Source organism: Kryptolebias marmoratus, linkage group LG6 (assembly GCF_001649575.2).
Source record: "Kryptolebias marmoratus isolate JLee-2015 linkage group LG6, ASM164957v2, whole genome shotgun sequence".
Taxonomy (NCBI): Eukaryota; Metazoa; Chordata; class Actinopteri; order Cyprinodontiformes; family Rivulidae; genus Kryptolebias; species Kryptolebias marmoratus.
This window is the reverse complement of record NC_051435.1, coordinates 27,831,138-27,852,712: the sequence shown is the minus strand read 5'-3', so window position 1 is coordinate 27,852,712 and position 21,575 is coordinate 27,831,138. Positions and strand designations below refer to the sequence as shown.

The window sequence follows — 21,575 nt, the reverse complement described above, 5'->3', positions numbered from 1 at the left end:
CCCGGTCACATTCTCTACTTCGCTGCTGGTTCATTGTCATACTCTTGTCTCCCTGATGTTCTGTTTGCTCGTGCCTTCTTGTCTCCCAGTGGTTCGTCTTTAGTCTCAGGTCTGTTCAGGTTTAGTTTAGTTTAGTTAGTTAATGTTTTTTTGTATTTAGTCTAGGTTTTGCTGCCACGTCATCCTTTGTTTTGGGTTTGCCTTTTATTTCTAAATAAATTAGTTTTTTTTTTATCAACATGAGTCTGCGCTCAGGGTTCGCCTCCTTCACCCCAGTCCATGACAGACTGTAAGTGTAACTTCTTGTGTTTCTGAGAGCAAGTGTTTTTTGCTTGCCTGGATTTTTTTTATTTTTTTTAAGCAGCTGCACATGAAGGGATGGAGGTGGAGGTATGGACTAGAAGATCTAATGAAGCTATAGAATCATTCATACATTTTTACAATTCAATTTTGATAACAATAGCACAAAAAATGAATATTATGGACATGGTTTTCTAGGGGTTTGTTCAGGTGTTATTCAAAGTATTTACTTTCAGTCTTTACATGGATCCCAACATCAAAAGGCTGTAACTCCTAAATGCTTAAACGTACAGTTATCAGTCAGGGCTATAATGAAAGGTGATATCTGGAGGAATCAAGTTCTATATCCAGATTCACTGTCAGCATGATAGACATGCAGTAGGTGATGCATAAGAAACAATGAAACACTCATCTAAATTACAAAAAAAGAGTCATAACAAGTTCCATGGAACAATGCGCAGAATGTATTTACATAACAACTTCATTCAGTTTGTGCCTCATATGGCAGTTTGACTGAAAGAATGAAGTCCCTCCCCCTACATGCATGGTAAACCAAAAAAAGAAAAAAATGAAAAAACAAAAGATTAAGACCTGTTTCCTTACTTTTTATGCTTTAGTAGTTGTCTAAACTATCTCTTAATGCACAAAATCTGCTTAATGTGTAAAAAAAAAACATGTTTTCATTCACAGAACAATTGTCCCACAGTCAGAAAACGCACAACAAAGCATCTCGCACACCCCTCAACCCGGCTATAAGATGACATATGGCAATTTATTACCTTACTTTTTCAAAAGTATTTACATCTAAACAATGAATAAACAAACAAACAGCAGCTAGATATAAAAGGTTCCACTTCCTTGACATAGGAATCTGTTCCTTCAAGAAATAAATCTTATTCCACTGGGTCAACAGACACTCCATCACTCACTTTTATCAGACATTTACTGGTTGGAAAACTCACTAGCCCTTCTCCTGACCAACTCCACCACCTTGCAGCTATATATTTTTTTTTTCTTTTTGACACATTTTGCCATCTTTTAGTTTGAACCCACACAAAACTTTCTCTTGCACTTTATGTATAAATCATACTGGCAGGTTGCAGTGTATACTTGTGGACTTTCTGAAGCCATTTTAGAACTCACCCATTCATGCAGGTCACCACTATAATAGGAATTTGATTGGCTATATGCCTGTAGCGTCAGAATCAGTGTGAGAGCTGATATGACTGATCTGTATGCAAAAAACTACATGTCATTTCAAACGACAAGATGTTCAGTGAACATTATTGGCTCTAGAGCAGGGGTGTCCAAAGTCGGTCCTCGAGGGCCGGCATCCTGCATGTTTTAGTTTTCTCCCTGGTTTTACACACCTGGATCAAATGATGGCTCATTAGAAGGCCTAAGCAGAACACTGACTTGCTGAGGGGGTTGTTACAACCACTAGGGAGAGAACTAAAACATGCAGGATGCCGGGCCTCGAGGACCGACTTTGGACACCCCTGCTCTAGAGCGACCATAGATTGACCCAGTTGGTCAAAAGAGTCAAAGAATCAAAGGGGAATGCCTACACAGCAGTTTTGACACCCAGCCCAGATATTGAAATTTTTTAAATCTAAAGGCGCTGTATTCAAAGCTGAGCCAATAGGGCCCATGGGCGGGCCATCACCTGTTAACAGAACAATGATGTAGTCTATATATAGTAATTTAGCTCATACTGTGAGATTTTTTTTCTCCAATTTTTTTCTAACTTAAATCAAGCAGTTTCATTGTCAGGCTGCTGCTGCTGTGAGAATGAACTCAATATCATTATCCAGTGTGTGTATGGTCAGCCTAATAAAGTGAGGTGGCATTTCAGGTAAATATCTGCCTTCAGCAGTGCACTGAAGCAATGTTTGCATATGACATTTCAGCAAGCCCATGAGTATTCAAAGTTATTACAAATTCTATTAGAAATGACCCTCTGCTATACAAGGAAACCTGTTTTTTTTTAGATACTATGCCTCAACATCTCCAAGTTTAACTCAAAAAAACAAATTCTGGGGTGGTTCTGTAACTAAATCCAGTATTACCTAACATGATTTATCCTGGCTTTGCTTGACAATGCTGGATTTCCTTAAACTATTATTATTATTATTATGATCGGTTTTAATTTTCTGGAGAATGCAGTCTCACACACAGTGAGAAAACATTAGCAATGGGTCAGCATTATACCCTGACTGTTTCTGTAGCCCAAAGTTTTAACTTCTGCTTTGTTTCATCTTTGCTGGATTCAGCTGCTATAGATATTTGTGAGTGTGTCACTTTTTGAGAACTGGTTGTGTGTTTTTGACTTCTGGGGTCTTACATGCTGCTCTAAGATGATTCAAATGAAGGAATTCCAACATTTTGCTTTGCCAGAGATTTAGTTGTCAGGGAAGTGAAGAAGGCAGTGTTTCATTCGAAAGATTTAGATCTGAGGCAAAAAGTCAGTTTAGTCAAAAACTACAGTGTCACTGCGATGCGTCACACCTGCTATTGAGTGAGTCACATACTGTGTTACTGTAACTGTGAGAGCATTTTCCAGACTATGTTCATCACGAGGTCCGATTTCAAAATCCTATTTTTATCCTCTTAACAATTGTGTACATGTTATAGATTTTGACAGCACACATTGTTCACAGTGATAAAAAGTATATCAATTTTTGTCATTTTTTGAAGTTAAAATTTATTTCAAATTCACAGACTGAACAATAGAAAATATGAAAGGCCAGTTTTTATTATGCTGACTTGTGTGTGATGATGGTAAGGAAGACCCAAATGCAGACACACCTTCAGAGCTAGGTGGGTTGATTTGTTTAACAACTAAACAAGTAGCACTACTAAACCAAGGAATCCGGAGAGGAACTGAGAATGAGAAAAACCTAAAAACACCCTTACAAGGGTGAAAATCTGACAAAGGATATTTGAAAACCTGTGACCATAGATTTACTGAAGGAAATGATTAGTAACCAGAGGCAGATGTGGTGATTAATAAAAGTTGGTGAAGGGGAAAAGAAAAAATAACCAACTGAAAACTAAGCAATAATAATGATAGAGGAATTTCTTAAAAGAAAGCATGCCACCCACCACCGTGCATGCTAAAGGTTTCAAAGAAAGAGTTTGCACAATAAGTTAGCACTTGAAGAATGGGTTTGGAAGGACTCTCAGGTAATACCACACCAAATTTTAGCTCAGTAAATGTAAAAGTGACTGAGTTACAGCTGTTTTGTCTTTACTAAGCCTGATAAGCTATGGCAGCTATCTTAATTTGGGACGCCCCCAAAGGGTTATTAGTTGTAGATATACATGCAATATCTATGACAGTTTCAATAAAATCCATTCAGTGGTTCATGAGTGATTTTGCTAAAAAACAGGCAAACAAACATGCACACACACACATTTACAATCTCATTCTCTCAGTCATTATTCATGGCTGACACACCTGTGTAATATTGCATGGAGGTTGGGCACAGTGCTTTTGGGCCAAAACACCAAGCTGGCGTTGGTTCCTCTCTTTAAAAAACAGAAAAAAAAATCACAGTTCTCAGTCTCTGGGAAAGTCTATGACTAAAAATCCATGCATGTTCTCCCTTTATTAAATGTCAATCTTTAGTTCTGTGATGTAATTGCCAGGGTAAGTGAGCACTATGAGGTCTGTTCGCATTCATTGGAGAATAAAACCCTGCTGTAAAATTGTCTTGAGGCTCCAAAATAAAAGGCACTTGGATCTCAAGTAGCAAACCGCATCGGAGGCGAACCCAGAAAGCAGACTCATACTTAGGAACTAAATAGAGAACTGATTTATTAAAGAAAACAAAAGCTGACAGGGCAGCAAAAACAAAACATAACCAAAACTAGGATCACAGACCTCGCAGGACGAGGACAAAAGAACAATGATCTGACGGAGTAGTGGAGGAAATGACCGGGTTATAAACACAGAGGATAATGAGGTAAGTGGGTACAGGTGAGTGTTACAGATTGCTGACAGGTGGAGATGGGCGTGGCAGAGAGACAAGAGAGAAACTGGTGAGGAGTGGAAAATTACTAAACACCAAGAACAGAAACAGAACCCAGAAAGATAACACAACATGAACCACAAACCAAAAATACAAAAACACCCAAAAAAACCCAAATCCCTACACAAACAGAAATAGTTTGCACTATTTTTGATAATGGTCCAATCTGAGCAAAGAGTGGGCAGTATTTGAGTCTTATGTTTTATTGCACAATCTATTTTTAATGTAGATTAGTGACCCTGCATTTTGTTTATTGTTTACATGTGTAGGAAGACTGTGAAAACAACAACTGCTCTAAGCCAGTTTCACAGCAAAAATAAGTTAACCAGTTTTGTACCCTCATACATTTCCATGCCTTTTTACCTGAGTCAATAGAATTGTATTATAAAACAGAAGACAACAATAAAAGAATGAGATGAATTCATTGCATTTAACAGCTGACAAAGTCCACATTTGAAAGTTTGTTGTGTGAGCAACATGCTGGTCAAGCAAAACCCCTGATATTTGAAAGTACTGCTTTGAAAAAAACTGATTTATTTTATATATATATATATATATATATATATATATATATATATATATTGCCTTACAAAGTTCATACAAAAAGATATACAATAGAGTATAAAAATATGTAATCAGATTTAAAAAGCAAAATAAACTGCTTTAAAACCTTTTAACTTGACCCATGAATCGCACCCGACTGTATTATATCTGTGCTTTCCAACATACAAAATTAAATTTCTTTTCAAATTCATGCTAACAAAGTTTCTTGTTCTGCATTTATTAAGTTGTTGCAAGACCAGTTGACTCTATCTGTCATTACCATCCCTTACCCCAATAGCTATGAGTCTAGTGTAGCCTCTGTTGAGTGAGGTACACATTGGCTTTGATCCCTGAATCTCTATCAAATCAATATTTCATACAATTTCATAAGCTAGATTCTTTCAAAACCTCATTATTATAGTAATTAGGCTAAATAGATCTTTGCAGGGTTGGTAAGTAACTAGTTAGGCCTATATGTCACCATCGTAAATAACCTAATGAGAAAATAAATAAATAAAATAAACTACACCTGTGTGACTATAATGCTGTCAGTTGTTGGACTGACGGCAGCTGATGAAAGGATTCTAGCCGATCACCCAACTCTACTGTTCATATGGTATTTTATGATGCTTTGCTTTATTAGCAACTTTTATTAGAAAAAAAAATATTGTTGAGTCTTTTAGAGTTTCATTTAGGACTAAAATGTTATGATGTCCAATGCAACAAGTTCAAGTACCTTTAAGTTGGGACTTGGTTTCCACCGCTGGAGTTAGAATGAGGTTTATTGGAGTTGGAGATAAAAGCTTTCAAACAATTTTAGTTAAAGTGAGAGATTAACCATCTGTGGGTGAGTTGCAGGAGACAGCATGAATTTGTGTAATGTATAAACACATTCATGGATAGGAAGTGTGTTTGTGTGGAAAGACAGAGGGCTCAATGTTGCCCATGTGGGAGCGTTACTGTGGTTTATCCAGAAACTGGAGGGAGACCAAACAATAAACCAGTCTGTTTGGCCTTCTGCAGCTAAATCCTTTGTGTACAGTAACACACATGTTGCAGAGAAACTCTTCTGAGCTGAACGCTTTCCTTTTTCATTTATTTGTTAGAAAACACACATATATGCACTTGTAAAATGACAACACCATTCAGATATTTGAACAGCTACTAAATTAAAATAAATTGGTATATGTGTGCAAACTGAAATACTGATTTGGTCACCTCTTCATCTCTTTAAGAGTAAAAGGGGAAAAACATCAATGCAACTTCAAACTCAAGTAAATATAAGTGCCACTGCTTCTGTTTGCCCTACAATTTGATTTGTAGCTCTTTCCTGGTGAGGTAACTGGTCTGCATCTGTGTACAGGCCATGAGGCCTGAGCTATCATTTTGAGAGGTACTGTCTTCAGCCACAAATGCCTTTTTAGGAAGTGAACCGTGAGCTCTTACGTTCACGTTGTTGAAAACGTGCAGACGTGGACAGTTAGCTGTTGCTTGTCTGAAGACCCTAGTTTATCCCCATAAATGGAATTGAGTGTATTGTTCAGGTCCGTCCCAGTGGGATGCGGGGGTCTTTTTACTGTTCGGGGTGTAGTAACATAATTATAAAAACAAGCAGCCCCAGAGAAACGGGGGATCTTCACAAGATTGGCTAGAAGTCCTGTTTGGCACAGACTGTTGTTTTGAATAAAGTCTCACTGTTCAAAATAACTTCTGTCTGTCAAGTCATTTCTATGATCAACAAAACCGTCGTTGAGGGCCCAGAAGAAACGTCCACCGCCCTGAAGACACTTCACTGGCCTTTTTAATAGCCGTCTATAATTAAATAAACACAATTTCAGCAGGAAGTTAAAATGAAAAACATTTCAACAAAACTAGGACTCTTTTACTAATAGAAATATTCCCTCTCTCAAAATTGACTGTGCAGAAAAGTGAAGACAGGCTTCAAAGGACATGGTCTGAAATAAATAATGTCAAAAAGAAATTTCCATTCCAGTGGGTCCATATTCATCTTGTCAACAAGTAACAATGAAAATTAATTAGCGTTTAAAAAAAAGTTGATTCTGCAGAACTATACAGAGCCTCACTTGTGTTATATGACAACAGCAAAATTAGATACTAATGGAAAAACACAAAACGTACTCATGAGCTGTTTACTTCTGACAAGATCCCCAAAGTGGGGGTGGGGATTGGGGTGGAGAGAGTCACAGACTAAGAAAAATGAGAGTTGAGATTAAGATCACATATTGCTGCAGTAGATTATAGGTTTTTCAGTATATTATGTTTTGTGAAGTTCTTTTAGTAATAGTTTTATGGTTTTCAGCTACTCAGTGTCTTTGTTCGGCTCTAATATATTTAACTAATATCGGCTTGAGCCTATTTTTCCCTTCCTGTAATTCTGTTCTGTTTACAGTACCTGGTTCTGATTTCTGAGGTTGTTTCCCTTTGTTACCACTAATTGACACTTGATGTCCCTGGTTAGCCTTGCCTTCTCTATTTTTCTTCATTATTCATTCCCTGCATCCACTTACCAAATCACACCTTGTAGTAAATACGTGCTTACTGGTCTTCACTGTTCAGTGTCAAATCCTCTTTGTTTGTGTCCTATTTGTGTTGTGTTTCCTATTTGTGTACAATTTCTTTTTTTTTTCTTGAAATTTGATGCTTGGGATTTTATGTGTCAGCAGTTTGTTTTGATTTGATTTATTATAAAATAGTGATGCTGCAGAAAAAACTGTTTGTGCATTTTCCACTTTTAGTAATGTAATTTTTTATTGTCTGGATGTCCAAAAAACTCTTTAGCTGATCCAAAATGCTGCTGCCAGAGTTCTAAGGAAAGCTAGAGGAAGAGATCATATTTCTCCAATTTTAGGTTCCCTCCATTGGACCCCTTTAAAATTCAGATGTGACTTAAAATCTTACTTCTAACATACAAAGCTCTCAACAACCAAGTGCCATCTTACATTAGCTTTAGATATTATCATCATTAGCTCTTATTGTTCAATATTTTTTCCGTCTGTGAGGCTGACACTGTCTACTTTAGAACCTTATTTTTTAGTGAAGCAGGATTAGTAGCTTGTAATCTTAGTTTTGTAAATAAAAATTTAAGTTTGTTTCCTGAGCTCCTTCACTTAGACTGCATTGTGGGTCTTTGCATACATTCCCAAACATGAAAAAAATACTGAAGTTTTCAGTTGACCATCAAACTCCTGTCCCCCAGAAAAATTCAATTCAATTCAACTGCACCAAGTCACTAAATAAGTCATCTCAGGGCACTGTACAAAAAACATTCACACACATTATAAAAAGCTAATTAGCCAATCCAATTGGGTCTACTCAACACCAGATCCCTCTCCAGCTTTCCACAACACTCTGAAACATTTTTTTTTATCTTTTACTAATTGTATTTTGTTCATCTTTTACATTTATGTTTCATGGTTAATTTGTAGTATTGTTGGTACTGTATGATTAAGTTGTTGTGTTTCTGAGGAGAGACAGGGCAGGGTTTCTGTTCTTAGTAGTTATTCAACATGGTTTCTCAAAGTAATAAACTTCTCTTTTGTTTACCTTAGAAAGATATATTAGTTACACACCTACCTCAACCAACAAGCAAAATACCATTGATGCTACATTCCAGAGTAACAGGGCTTCATTGGCAGAGGGCTGGTCATGCTGTGAGGGTTATTAGCACTTTGACTCTAATAGCACTGATAAAAAAAAGAAAATGTTAGCAAAAATGAAAATAAAAAATAAAAAAAACTGCTATGAAGAAATGAGAAAACAGTACAAACGAAAAAAGCCAAAATGATCAAATCACAGTAAATTAAAGAAGGCTTTACTGGGGAATACTGTTTTTGCTCATTAATCAATGCATGCCAGAAGAGAAAATTTGATTAATTATACCTTTGAGTTTTAGATTAATGCTGTACTTACAAAGCAGTCACAAGTTTCCTTTCATTTCAGCTTATTAACCCAGTTTAAATCATTGAAATATACCCTTTATTAAATTGGATTCCCATCAGGAAGTCAAAATGGCATAGAATACCTTTAAAAAACAGAAATGATGGGCTTTTTGCCAGAGTGCCATCTTCATATTATGTTATATTTATTTTGTTGACTGTTGCCTCTTTTTAGCATTGTCTGCAGCAAAAGTTAAAAATGTAAGACGCCTGGAATTTCTGGTAGAGCAGTTTTGTGGTAAGCAGACTGCAAACAAATTTGGATGTAAGTAGCCACAGGCTAGTTAGCATATATGACATTAATTACTTCCATTAAGAACAGAATAATTGGTTTAAAAACAGTATGACTGAAAAATAGTTGCTTGTAGACAAAGAGACAGACATATGATAGCCCTACCACTTTGCCCTCCGATTACAACTAGGAGAAAATTAGGATGCCTCTAGCCCTTGGTGTTAATGCTCAAACCACAGATAAAATTAAGTAGTAGAGACAGGGGGGTACTATAGTTGGTCAATACTTTCATGAACACTGCCCCATGGTAAAACAAGTATTGCAGCATTTATCTCCAAATAATATCCTGTCGACCTCTTTGCTTTTAATGGGAAAAAAAGTAGGAAGCCATGACCTTGCTTTAATTGAAGAAATGAAAGGTCAAAATAAATCTGCAGCCTGCAACTCTGGAGCCACATGTGGTTCTTTGGTTCCACTGCAGTGGCTCTGAGCAAAAATATAATATGGAAAATAATAATATGTATACCATAATTACAATAAGAAAGGTTAGTTTTAACAGTTGCCTTGTCCAATATAAATAAAATTTGATACTGATACAAACAATTCAACGAGCAAAAGATATAGCTCATTTTGCACAAGTAGTAGTTTTTAGCCTGTTAGCCACTTCATGAATCTAACTTCCATCCAAACAGTGATATATTTTTAAATCCATCAGAAATTTAAACAATTTGATAAAAATATTTAAGGCAAGTTTCTATCGAAGTAAAAAGAAAGTTCTGTTTTGCACACATGGCATAGATTGCTGTATTTCAAGAATCAATTTTACAAAAGTATGGTAAGTTATTTTAATAACTATTAGAGTCAAAGGTTAGGGTTTGTCTTTGAAATGAAGGTCTCTGCCTTTAATAAAAGACATTCGTAAAATTAGAAATAATTGTTACACATAGTTGCCTATTTTTCATCTTTGATCTGCTTTATTAAGTCAAAGTTGTATTTTTTGTTTTAAAATTTACACAAATGTAGGAAGGATTCACATCATGCTTTAGATCTGGAATAGGAAGGAAGGTTTAAATTAGCTCTTGGGAGCTTCAGCATGAGTCGGTCATTAGCAGCCAGAACAGCACACAATGACTGAGGTAATGAAGTGAAGGCAACAGGAAGCAAACAGACCTCGGGGCTGCCAGGGAAATTGGACAAATTAGGTGAGGCTGACAACTGAGTCTAAAGAATTAGTGCTTCTGTTTCTGATCAATAGAATTTTGGGGAAAACACAATGATTGAAATAGGGTTTGTTAGGTTTAATGAACTTAAGGAGTCACAGAAAAGCTTCTTCAGATTTCAGTTTACTATGAAGTGGAGTTAAATAAGGAGGGTTTAATTCAGTACTTAGGTAAAGAAGAAGTCAAGAAAAAATACCTTTCAAAAATATGAACCATTGAGGTGTCTGTGGATTAGGTGTGTTTGTTACAATACTGTAGATGTGCTTTGTTGTGCTGTTAGCTCATTGTGGATTACATCACTGCAGTGTGATGTGTTGCTGTAAGATCTTCCAATATTCGGGTTTTCCGTTCTGTGTAAAAGTGTCAACCTCGCATGTATTTTTGTCCCTACTTGTGGGTAAACTCTGATTTGGATGACAATGTTTTGACCTCCTGGTCTGTTACACTATTATATATCAGTAATAAGTGTTGTCTACTTTGATGGCTGTTTTTTGAACTTAAACATTACCACTGTCAGAAGTCAAAATATGCCTTGGAATGATTTCAGTGACTTTAGCTGTAAGTAATTTGTGACTAAAATATCAGTACTGAGCGTAGTGAAATGAATTCTAATTCATCAGTTGAGGTAGTGACTAATGTTTTGATAATTCAATTCAATTCAATTCAAAAATACATTATTAATCCCAAAGGGAAATTAAATGCTGTTGTAGCTCATAATCCTGGTTTTGTTAAAGAGTTGATGGCTGTGGCCAGGAAGTGTCTCTTGTAGCGGTCTGTCCCGATTTGTCCTGGTGTCCTCAAAGAGCCCCACCGGGTAAGCCTCGCTGGCCTCCTGCGGAGCCATGATAGCTGAGCTCTGGAAGCGCAGGTCGGTCTTGAAGTCCTGGGCGATCTTCCGGACCAGGTGCTAGAAGGGCAGCTTCTGGATGAGCAGCTCGGTGGACTTCCAGTATCGGTGGATCTCCCTGAGAGCCACGGTCCCGGGCCTGTACAGATGAGGCTTCTTCACTCCGCCGGTGGCCGGGGCACTCATGCGGGCAGCTTTGGTGGTGAGCTGCTTCCTGGGAGCTTTACCTCCGGTGGATTTGCGGGCCGTCTGCTTGGTATTGGCCATGACTGGACTTCAGGGTTCTTCACATTTAACACTTGTTGTCATGGATACGCATCATAACAAAATGTCCAAAAGTAAAAAGGCTTCAGTAAAAATCCTTCCAGCTGCACAGCATCCGATACCAAAGAAAGTAATCTTCTAAAAAAGTGATTTACATCAAGAAAAAAAGAGGAATAAAGTTTTCAAAAGCAATATCTCAGAATGAATGGAATAGAGCTACTCCAACATGCAGCCACCTTGAGCGGCACAATTCTGGAAGAAGATAAATATGACAGTTCACAGCCAAGTGTGAAGCAGCTGGGAAAAGTCAGCTCCTCTAAGTTTGAGGCCATGGCTCTCAACTGAAAAAATGTTGAATGCTCCCTCCTGGACGGGGTTGTGTTTTTGCAGAGGAGTAGGAGGAGAAGTTCATGTATCTGAGTATCTTGTTCACTAGTGATGGTAGGATGGAGTGAGAGATGGATCAATGAATCAGAGCCTTGTCCACAAGAATGATGGCATTGCTCCGAAAGGCAAAATAATGTACTTTCTAAACCTCACCTATGATAAGATGACAGATACAAGCAGGTGAAATGAGCATCCTTCGTAATGTGGCTGGGCCCAGCCTTAGAGATAAGGTAAAGAGCTCTGTCATCTTGGGGGGAGCTCAGAGTAGAGCCGCTATGCATCCAAATTGAAAGGGGTCAGCAGAGCTGATTCTGATTTGATTTCTGATTTGAATGCCTCCTAGGCACCTCCCTTTGGAGATTTTCCAGGCATGTCACACTGGGACAACTGTGACCAACACAGAACTTGCTGGAGGGATTATGTATACTATCTGGCCTGGAAATGCCTTGGAAATCCTCAGGAGGAGCTGAACTATCTCTGGTCCTGGTGGAAGGCGGACGTGTTTCTTTTCTCTCTGTCTCTCTGACTCCTGTACTGCCCCCCCTCCCCCCTCCCTTGCTTTTGGAACTTCTTTTTTACATACTCCTCCAAACATTTTTGGAATGGATCTGGTCAGCTGGTCTCTCAATGCAATTGATCAAATTTTCTCGACGGGAAGGCTGACCAAAGGAGAGCCAGCTTGCCCTGAGACGACATTCTTCGTTAGATACACATTGGATTCCTGGAAATGTTGGAATCCTGTTTGTCTATCGAGTCTGTCTGTGGAAGACATGGAGGATATTTACATATTTGGATTTCTGATAACAGGATTTCTGCTGTTTGGATTAGGCAGTTACCTGACTTATTGTCAAATTTGTTTGATGGGTTCGGCGATCAGCAATCAAACTGTGTGGATACGCAAGCTGAATCGCAAGTTGGATGCAATTCTTTTACAGGACCGCAGACTGAATTGTGTTTCTGGAACTCATGAATAATATGGGTAACATCTTGAAGAAAGTTGCTTTGCTCGAAACAGGCAGAATGGTCCTGGAATTTGGCTGTTTGGATTCGCCATTGAGAAGTATCAGCAAGACTTTCAAGGCAGACAAAAACAGTCTGCCTGAACCAAAACAACTACTGTTTGTTTGTGAATTCGGCTCCCCTAGGCTGACCTTGGTCAGCTATCTTCAAATTTCTCCTGGAACTATGGAAACAAGACGTCCCCCTCTGCCTACATCTCTGTGTCCGTCCAGAGCTCGCTGATATTATTGCATCATTATCAAAGACAATGGCCTCTGTGACGTGATTCATGGACCTATCTGCAAACACACACAACACATTACACTGTCTTCTCACTGTCTCTACACACAAATACACACACATACGCAGACTTTCCACTGTTTCTGTCATCTCTCTCACTCCACCCCTCCTCCTTCCCTCTTTCTCTATCTTAGTAATTATTACATCGGCTGTTTTAGCGGGCCACTGGTACCATTTAGAAATTTGGTACTGTTTAATTTAGCTTTCTCTTCCTGTACACTTAGTTTAGTTCTGTACATTTAGTCATGCTTAGATCTGTTTAGTTTAACTTAGCTTATTTAGACAATTAGTCATCATTGTATCTTGTACCTGTCTGTAATTTTGTTCTTGTGTTGTAAAGCACTTTGAGTCGCCTTGTGCTGAAAAGTGCTATATAAATAAATGTACCTACCTACCTACCTACCTACCTACCTACCTACCAGTGTTGCTGGGAAGAAGAATGTCTGAGTTTCCCTCCTGGACCTGTTGCCTCTGCAACTCAACCACGGGTAAGTGTCAGAAAATAGATGGATGCATAAATATGGCGTTGGTTATCGTTATGTGAATTTCACTTTTAATGGTTTGCCATAAGTGTCTTTAATTGAAATAGGGTCTCTGAGTGTCAGTGCAAAGGGCTCCCTGAGGGTCTTAACCATGCTTCGGTGATACCTATAGCTGCATTCTAACATGGCCTGAGGGAGTAATAACTGGGTGGGTGTGTAGAGCAAGGTGAGGACACAGGAAAGCATCTCAGGTATGTGGGAAATAGCATGAAAATCCTATTTGGTTGGGACGTGGAATGTAGCAATATCATGATTGCCTTCACACTGAAGGAGGTTTTCCAAATTTGCTATGATCCAACCATTTTTCTTTAGATTGTGGGAGCCGAATGTGAGGGGTGATATGCAGCACACCATTGTAACCAATGGTGCTGATTCTGCAATGCAGGCCTCTGCCTATGAGCACATGCCAACACAGACCTGAGCTGCATCTGTTCGCTAAGAATGAAAAGAGGAATGAAGACTTTTTTTCTTACTTTCTTTCTCCCTTCTTTTCTAGCTTGTTTGGCGTTTTTTTTATTTTTTATTTATTTATTTTTGTTTGTTTGTTTATTTTACTGGAAATAAAAAAACAAATGTGTTCATAAATAGTTTTTTACTTTAGTCTATGATAGTTCAAAGTTAAAGCTAGTCTAAAGCTGCAACAGACTACTGAGAAGCCTTATTCTAAGTTATCTTGTCCTCCCCTTGAAAAAAAGGGCAAAACATGATAAGCATCTGAAAGGCAGTCCTTTGTAGGTGAACCACTGTAACAAAATGTAGAAGGAAAATAACCAAAACAGTTAAATTAGCCTCTCTGCTAAATTAAGTGTAGTTCCCCCCAGCACTCTTCCACCATTAGAAAATCATAAGCTGCATTAATTCAAATGTCTTACATGCAGAAGTTTTCAATTGCTAATTTTTGGTCACTATGTTTTAATGAAACTCAAAGTGAGTTTTTTCATGTATTCTCTGGGGGCGAACAAAAAGGTTCTTGTGAACTGCTATATAATTTTACCTCCTTTATTGTTGCCATATCTTTCTGACCTGATCTCTCCAAGCTACAGAAGAATCTCGACAGTCTCTGCTGTTCATAATATATAAAGATAAAGCTTCACTCATTTTTAAATTTTATAATCAGTAAACAATCACAACCGATTTCTGCAACACAAAAGCACAAGAGGGTGTCATTTGTCTTTCCTGGGCTTGTGAGAGATATTTTTTTGTATTCATTAATGTTTTGTGTTTTGCTTACAGTTTCAACTCTGGTAAATGCTTTTTTCACTATTGTCAATGACAAATAATCATATTTTTTAGCATCATGTTTGTTTTATTTCTTTTCAAGTCATTTCAATAAATTGTGTTGTAATTTTTCCATAATCTATTGTTTGAATTAGAGTTGTTAAGATTCCATGTAGTAATTTGTTGTGGTTCATGCCTTTGTTGTATCTTATATTTTTTTTCTCTTTCTGTTCTTATATTGTGTTTTTGTATTTCATTTGCCCCTTAAAGTTGCTTTGTCTTAATGTTTCATTTATGCAGTCATTTCGCATCTCTTTGTTGGGATTTCATTGTCTATGTGCTTATTTTCTTTAGTTGTTTGTCGATGTTCCTAATAATTGTTTGCTTTGTTTTGTAACTTTTTTAGCATATTTTTATAGTTGTTTTGATTTATTTGTGAATGTGTGTGTGTGTGTGTGTGTGTGTGTGGCAGGGAAGGGCGTCTTTATTTTTGCAGTGTTTACATTTTTAAAACACTGTTTTGTTTTGAAGTGGAAATCATGTATTCTTTTTGTCGTTATTCTGCCTCATTCTTTAGCTGCATCAATTCTTTTTCTTTTTGACTATTGAGACATTTTTTTTCTCTCTGCTCCTGGTGAAAGGCGGATATCTTTCTTTTCTCTCTGTCTCCTGAACCCCCCCTCCAAAATTTATGAACTATGGATCTGGTCAGCTGGTCTCTCAATGCAATTGATCAAATTTTCTCGACAGAAAGACAGGGCAAGGGAGAGCCCGCCTGCCCAGATGGGACATTTTTTGTTGGATACACAATGGATTCCTGGCAGTAGTGACTTATCGTCAAATTCGTTTGATGGGTTCGGCGTTCGCTGAATTGCAAGTTGGATGCGATCCTTTGACAGGACCACAGACTAAATTGCGGTTCCTGGACTCAGGAATGATAAGGGTTACATCTTGGAGAAAGTTGCTCGCTCGAATCAGGTGGACTGGACCTGGAATTTGGCTGTTTGGATTCACCATTGAGAAGTATCAGCAAGACCCACTCACCTGTAAGGATTTGGGTTTTGTTTTGTTTCTTGGTTTATTTTGTTATTATGTGTTCTGGTTTTGTCATTGTTGTCTTGTCATTATTCACTCCTCCTGTCTGCACTTGTTTACTTGCCACGCCCATCTCCACCTGCCTTCACTTGTAATCACTCACCTGTGCCCACTTCTCATAATTATTCCTGTCTTTAAAACCCAGTCAGTTTCTCCATTCCCTCGCCAGTTCATTGCCTCAGGCACAGTCTGTGTCGTTCATTCTATGTTAGTCCATGTTTCCACCTGACCTTGCCTTGCTGTTTTGTAATTAGTTTAGTTTAGGCTGCCATGTCAGCCTTTTTGTTTCCTTTTGTTTTTGTAAGTTTATTTAAAGAATAAATTTTTGTTTCCTTAAGTATGAGTCTGCGCTCTGGGTTCCTCTCGCTCTCCACCACCCACTGCACAGCTGCTTCAGCCTGCTGCCATCAGGGAGGAAACTGCAGAGTCTCCGGGCTAGGACCAGTAGACTGAGGGACAGCTCCGTCCACCAGGCTGTGAGGATGCTCAACTCACTCCCTGCTCTCCCACCCCTACCCATCCTGCCCATAATACACTCCACTCGAGTAGAGTAAACCCTCCTCCAACCGTTTTGAATCTTGCACGACCGATATGGTTTCTACCCCCCTCAAAAAAGTACAGAACTACTGCTCATAATATTCCACCACCATACCCACCCCAACCCCCCATCACTCCCTCCCTGCACAAATCACTTTTACACTAATATATACTCATCATTTTACTTTAGCAGCAATACGATTGAAGCCTGCGACAGTTGCAATATTCACCTCTCCTTACATCAGATCTCTATTTTTGCACTACTTCATATGTGTCCTGTTGTACTATACATTCGGTGTCTTTTTCTTTTTGATTTTTTACTATGTTATTTACTTGTGTCCTTAACTGTTTACCCGTGAGTGCTGCAACTGGGAAAGAGAGTAACGCAATTTCAATTCTCTGTATGTATTGCACATGTGAAGCATTGACAATTAAACTACTTGAATCTTGAATCTTGAACTTTCAAGGCAGACGGAAAACATAATGTCTGCCTGACCCAAAACAATTATTGTTATGTGAATTCTGGCTCCCTTTGCTGGCCATGGCTAGCTATCTTCAATTTCTCCCCGGATTTTATGTAAAGAAGATCTGCCCCCTCCCTTGCCTAAGGACATCTGTGGATCTGCTCTGGGCTGGCTGATAAACATTCCATCACATTATAAAAGACAATGGCCTCTGTGACGTCATTCATGGACTTATCTACACACACACACACACACACACCTACACACACACACACACACACAGACACACAACATACACCACACCGTCTTCCCGCCAACTCTACACACACGTACTCATTTTCCACCGTTAGATTATCACTCCACTCCCTCCCTCCCCTCCTTCACTACCTTACTCTAGTTATCTTAGTAATTCTTATGTTGGCTGTTAGTGGGCCTTTTTGGTACTATTAGATAGTCTCTTGTACCTTTAGTTTAGCATTGTCATGTTTATCTTGGCATTTTTTATGTTGGTTGTTTACTGGGCCTTTGGTACTATCAATTAGACATGTTGTACCTTTAGTTTAGCATTATCATGTTTCAGTTTATGTTAGCTTATTTAGCCTTCCTGTTCATTTAGTTTAGTTTAGTTTATCTTAGCTCATATTTTAGATATTGTTGTCACGATCGGTGGAGACGGAGGCGAACCCAGAAAGTAGACTCATAACTCTGAACTAAAGAAAAACTAATTTATTAAAACGAAAACAAAAAGCTGACGGGGCAGCAGAACAAGAACATAACTAAAAAAAACAGAGACACGGGTGAACACAGGGCAAGCACAAAAGAACAATGATTCGACGGCGTGGTGGGGGAAATGACAGGGTATAAAAGCACAGAGGATGATGAGGTAAGTGGGAACAGGTGAGTGATAATAATAGCTGACAGGTGGAGATGGGCTTGGCAGGTAAACAGATAAGTGAGTGACTGAGGAGGCATGAGTGGTGACAGGAAACAAACACAGACACACGAGACAAAGGCAGAAGGAACTCAAACCAAACTAACAAGATAACAGAATAAAATAAATAATAAACACCAACTGAAACATAAAATCAACAAACTGAAAAACCAAAAAACCAAATCCCAACAATTGTTAGATTGTTAGATTCCTAATTGTTGTTTAGTTCAGCTTTAACTTTATTATGATTTCATCTAGATTATTTTAGGTACTATTTTGATTGACTTAGCTCATGTTTAGATATGTTTAATTTCATGATTTATTTAGATTATCTTATATTTTATTTAGATTATACATGATTGATTTTTTTACTTCTGTACCTCTATATTTGATTATGATGTTTTTATGATGTTTGATATGATGTTTTTATCTGTGTTTGATTATGTACCTGATTGCTGTTTCTGTGTTGTAAAGTACTTTGGGTCGCCTTGTTGCGGAAAAGTGCTATATCAATAATTTTCACTTCACTTCACTTATTTTATTTTATTTATTTTATGTGGTTTCATTTGTCTAAATCAAAATAAAAAGTTACATTCAACTGTTGATTTAGTACTGTATATCCTAGAGATGTGCACCTTTTCACAGAGATGCGCATGCACAATGTGAATTCATCAAAAGTGCAGTCGTGAATTGATGGAACTTTGGAATGAACTCAAAATGAATCAGTATATAATCAAATAAATTCTATTATTACATGAAGAATCTGGAAATAGGTTTGTCTTTACAGACATCCACAATAAAGTAAAGCAGATTAGTCAAAATAGTGTAGATGCCTTTGTAAATGAAGTATGTACTTACTGTAGGACTTTTTCAGTTACCATTTATTCTGTCTAATGGTATTGTCAAGGGATGTGAGTCGAGGTCAGCCCGAAACCCACTCTCAGAGACCGTGTGTGTGTGTACATAATGCAATAAGGACATGACTGGGCATAAAAATTAAGGTATTTTAGTCATAAGTTGATTGGAAGCAAAACTAAGATTATTTAAAATTAGGAAGTACAAATAGTGTGTTTCTGCTCATTTTCCATGTCTGATGGGGATTACAAAAGTTGAGGTGCGGTCCTGAATGGTTGGGGTAAAATGAGGAAGTATTTTGAAGCTGCATGTACCAGATAGGGTCACAGTGAGGGCATATTTAGCCAAAAACAGATTAACAGGCAATCAAACAAAATCTTAATCAGTAAATAATCATACTTGGAAATTATTAAAGTGTGTGATTAAAGTGTGAATGATCAATGAGCATTATGTGATAGTATTAAAGGAAAGACCCCAGCTTAAAATGGTCAAGAGGTTAGGAGTGAAGAAAAACGTTTACGAAAATTTGTGAGGACAAATTTATGCAACTTCTCCGCGTTGCTCAGAATTTGGGGCGGTTGTTTACGAAAACAGGTAGAAGACAGGTTTGTGTAACGTCTCCGGGTTGCTCAGTTGATGGGGTAAAAAGTTAGGGTTTTTCCAGAAAGCTATGAAATTTTATGTCTAGTATCAGATAATAAGATTTTAGTAAAAATATGAGCCTTATTAAAAATTGGTGAGTGTTTTATACTTTATTTGATGCAATATTATTTATGTGAACAGGTAAAAAAAAACAGAAGAACAAAGTAAGTTGAAGAAAAGCAGAAGTTGGCAGCTCAGGAAAGGAAAGAGGAAGTGCAGTTGGAAGAAAAACAGGTAGACGGAGCAGAGAAGTCGGGTTCTGAAGTTGCGGGGGGTCTAGCAGGATGTGTTCATGGGCAGTCAGATTATGTAGAAGTGATAGCTGTCAAAAACTGAGTTTAGAAACTCCAATTTATCACCCCAATGCTGCATGCTTCAACCTGGAGACGGCCGGGCCAGATTTTTATTATTCGACAGCCAACTTCTAAGTCTGAGACAGAAGAGAGGTCACTTTGGACCGATTTTTTTCTTATCCATATTCTCCGTCTGAGGGGTAACCATATCCTGACAGTAAACAGAGAATCACCAAGAGTATCCACCAGATCATGGTTACAAGACCCAAGAAAGGGATGACTCTTATGGAAGCATTTCCACCAATTTTCCTTAGTGCACCGGAGTCAATTTACTAGATTATTCACCAGTTTGAAGATTTAAGGCTCTTGGTTCAGTAATTTTTGGGAGGTTTTGCAAAAGTGGGTTCAGCTCAGTGATTTATTAAAATATCACCCTGAGATCCTATTTTCCAGGATCTTAAAAGCAACCAGACTGACTAACAACAGTTCATCAAAACTCAGGGTTTGGACGGTTTGGACATTAACCTGGGAGTTTGGGGGATTATTTGTTTACAGCTGCTGAATGATTTTTTCTTCAAGGGAAGCAGGGTGAATCCCAGGGAAGAAGATCGTAATGTGTCTGGATTATCCACTCCCCCAGTCAGCTTATCTAAAACCATCAGTGATGTAGTTGGGTAATACCCGGGGCCCGGGGCTGGTTTTTTAACTCTAGGGGGTAAGCTGAAGGGAATAATTCTCGTCAGACAACAGTATTAAAATTTCTTCAGTGACACCTACTGTTTATTATGTGAACAGCAACAAGTGTAGACTCTTCAGTGTTTATATAAACCCCCCGAAGGACTGTTAAGCACCACCAGTGGCAGTAGCCTCTTTCAGATGACATTTACAAGACAGGCCATACAAGAGTTTACATTTTTCCTATTTGTAAGCAGGTATGACAAACCTTTTGTTGAAGATATTTGTAAAAGATAACTTATTTTATTGTTCATATAATAGAAAATGCTCTTTGTTACAAGCTACCACATTACTTACTGCTGAGTTCCTGAAAGAATGTTAAGCACATCTGCTGCGTGGCATTTCAAGATAAATTCTGTTTTAAAATATGCCTAACTTTTTGGTAATTTTGAGCCAAAGCATGTTCATGAAAGATAATCTATTACTGAGATAATAAATAGGTTTATTAAATTTTGTAGGTTCCACTTTGAACCACACTGCATCGTGAGGGGTGATTTGTAGTTTTATAAATTTTAAACTAGAGTTCATTTTTGTGAATTGCTTTTTAATTGTGTATCAGATTTTATCTAATGTTCATTGTCTTTTTTATTACAAGACCTATTTTTCCATCCATGTATTTTCTTACCTGCTTTTCTATGCAGGGTTGCAAAGAAATGGTGCCTATCACCAGCTGACATTGGGAGAAAGATGGGGTACACCTTGGACAGGTCAGCAGTCCATCAGAGGGCCACATAGAATTAAACAAGACAAACAACCATTTCCCTCTTGCTCACACCTAGGGAAAACTTAGAGATTCGATTAACGTAACACACAATGTTTTAGAACCTGTTTGTGAGTGGTCTTTTTTGATTAGGTAGTAAACAATTACTCACAATTACTGATGATAATTCCTTTGGAATTAGCTTTTTTCTTCAGCCATTTAGGAACCAGTGAGGCCCAGAGCTTAAAGGGCTGCGCCTATACTCATAGAATCTGGGGTTACAATACGTAACCAACATTCTATTTCGTATAGGCTTCGCCCTTTAAGGCTATCGCTAGTGGGTTAAAGGCGAAGCAGGATGTAGTCTATGCCTCACTGGGTCCATCCAGACACAAACATGAAGCACCTGCTCGCACATAACACATTTCACCACTCAGCCTTCTGCATGCGTAATTACGCGCTCCATGCGCAACAGCGCACC

At 38.1% G+C, this 21,575-nt stretch overlaps 1 protein-coding gene and 1 pseudogene across 1 annotated transcript in view; both read right to left on the bottom strand.

Annotated features, from left to right (window-relative positions):
* Positions 1-21,575, bottom strand: part of htr2aa (5-hydroxytryptamine (serotonin) receptor 2A, genome duplicate a) — a 133,785-nt gene that overhangs the window by 11,230 nt on the left and 100,980 nt on the right. The window lies entirely within an intron of this gene.
* On the bottom strand, positions 10,101-14,397 carry LOC119617092 (annotated as a pseudogene).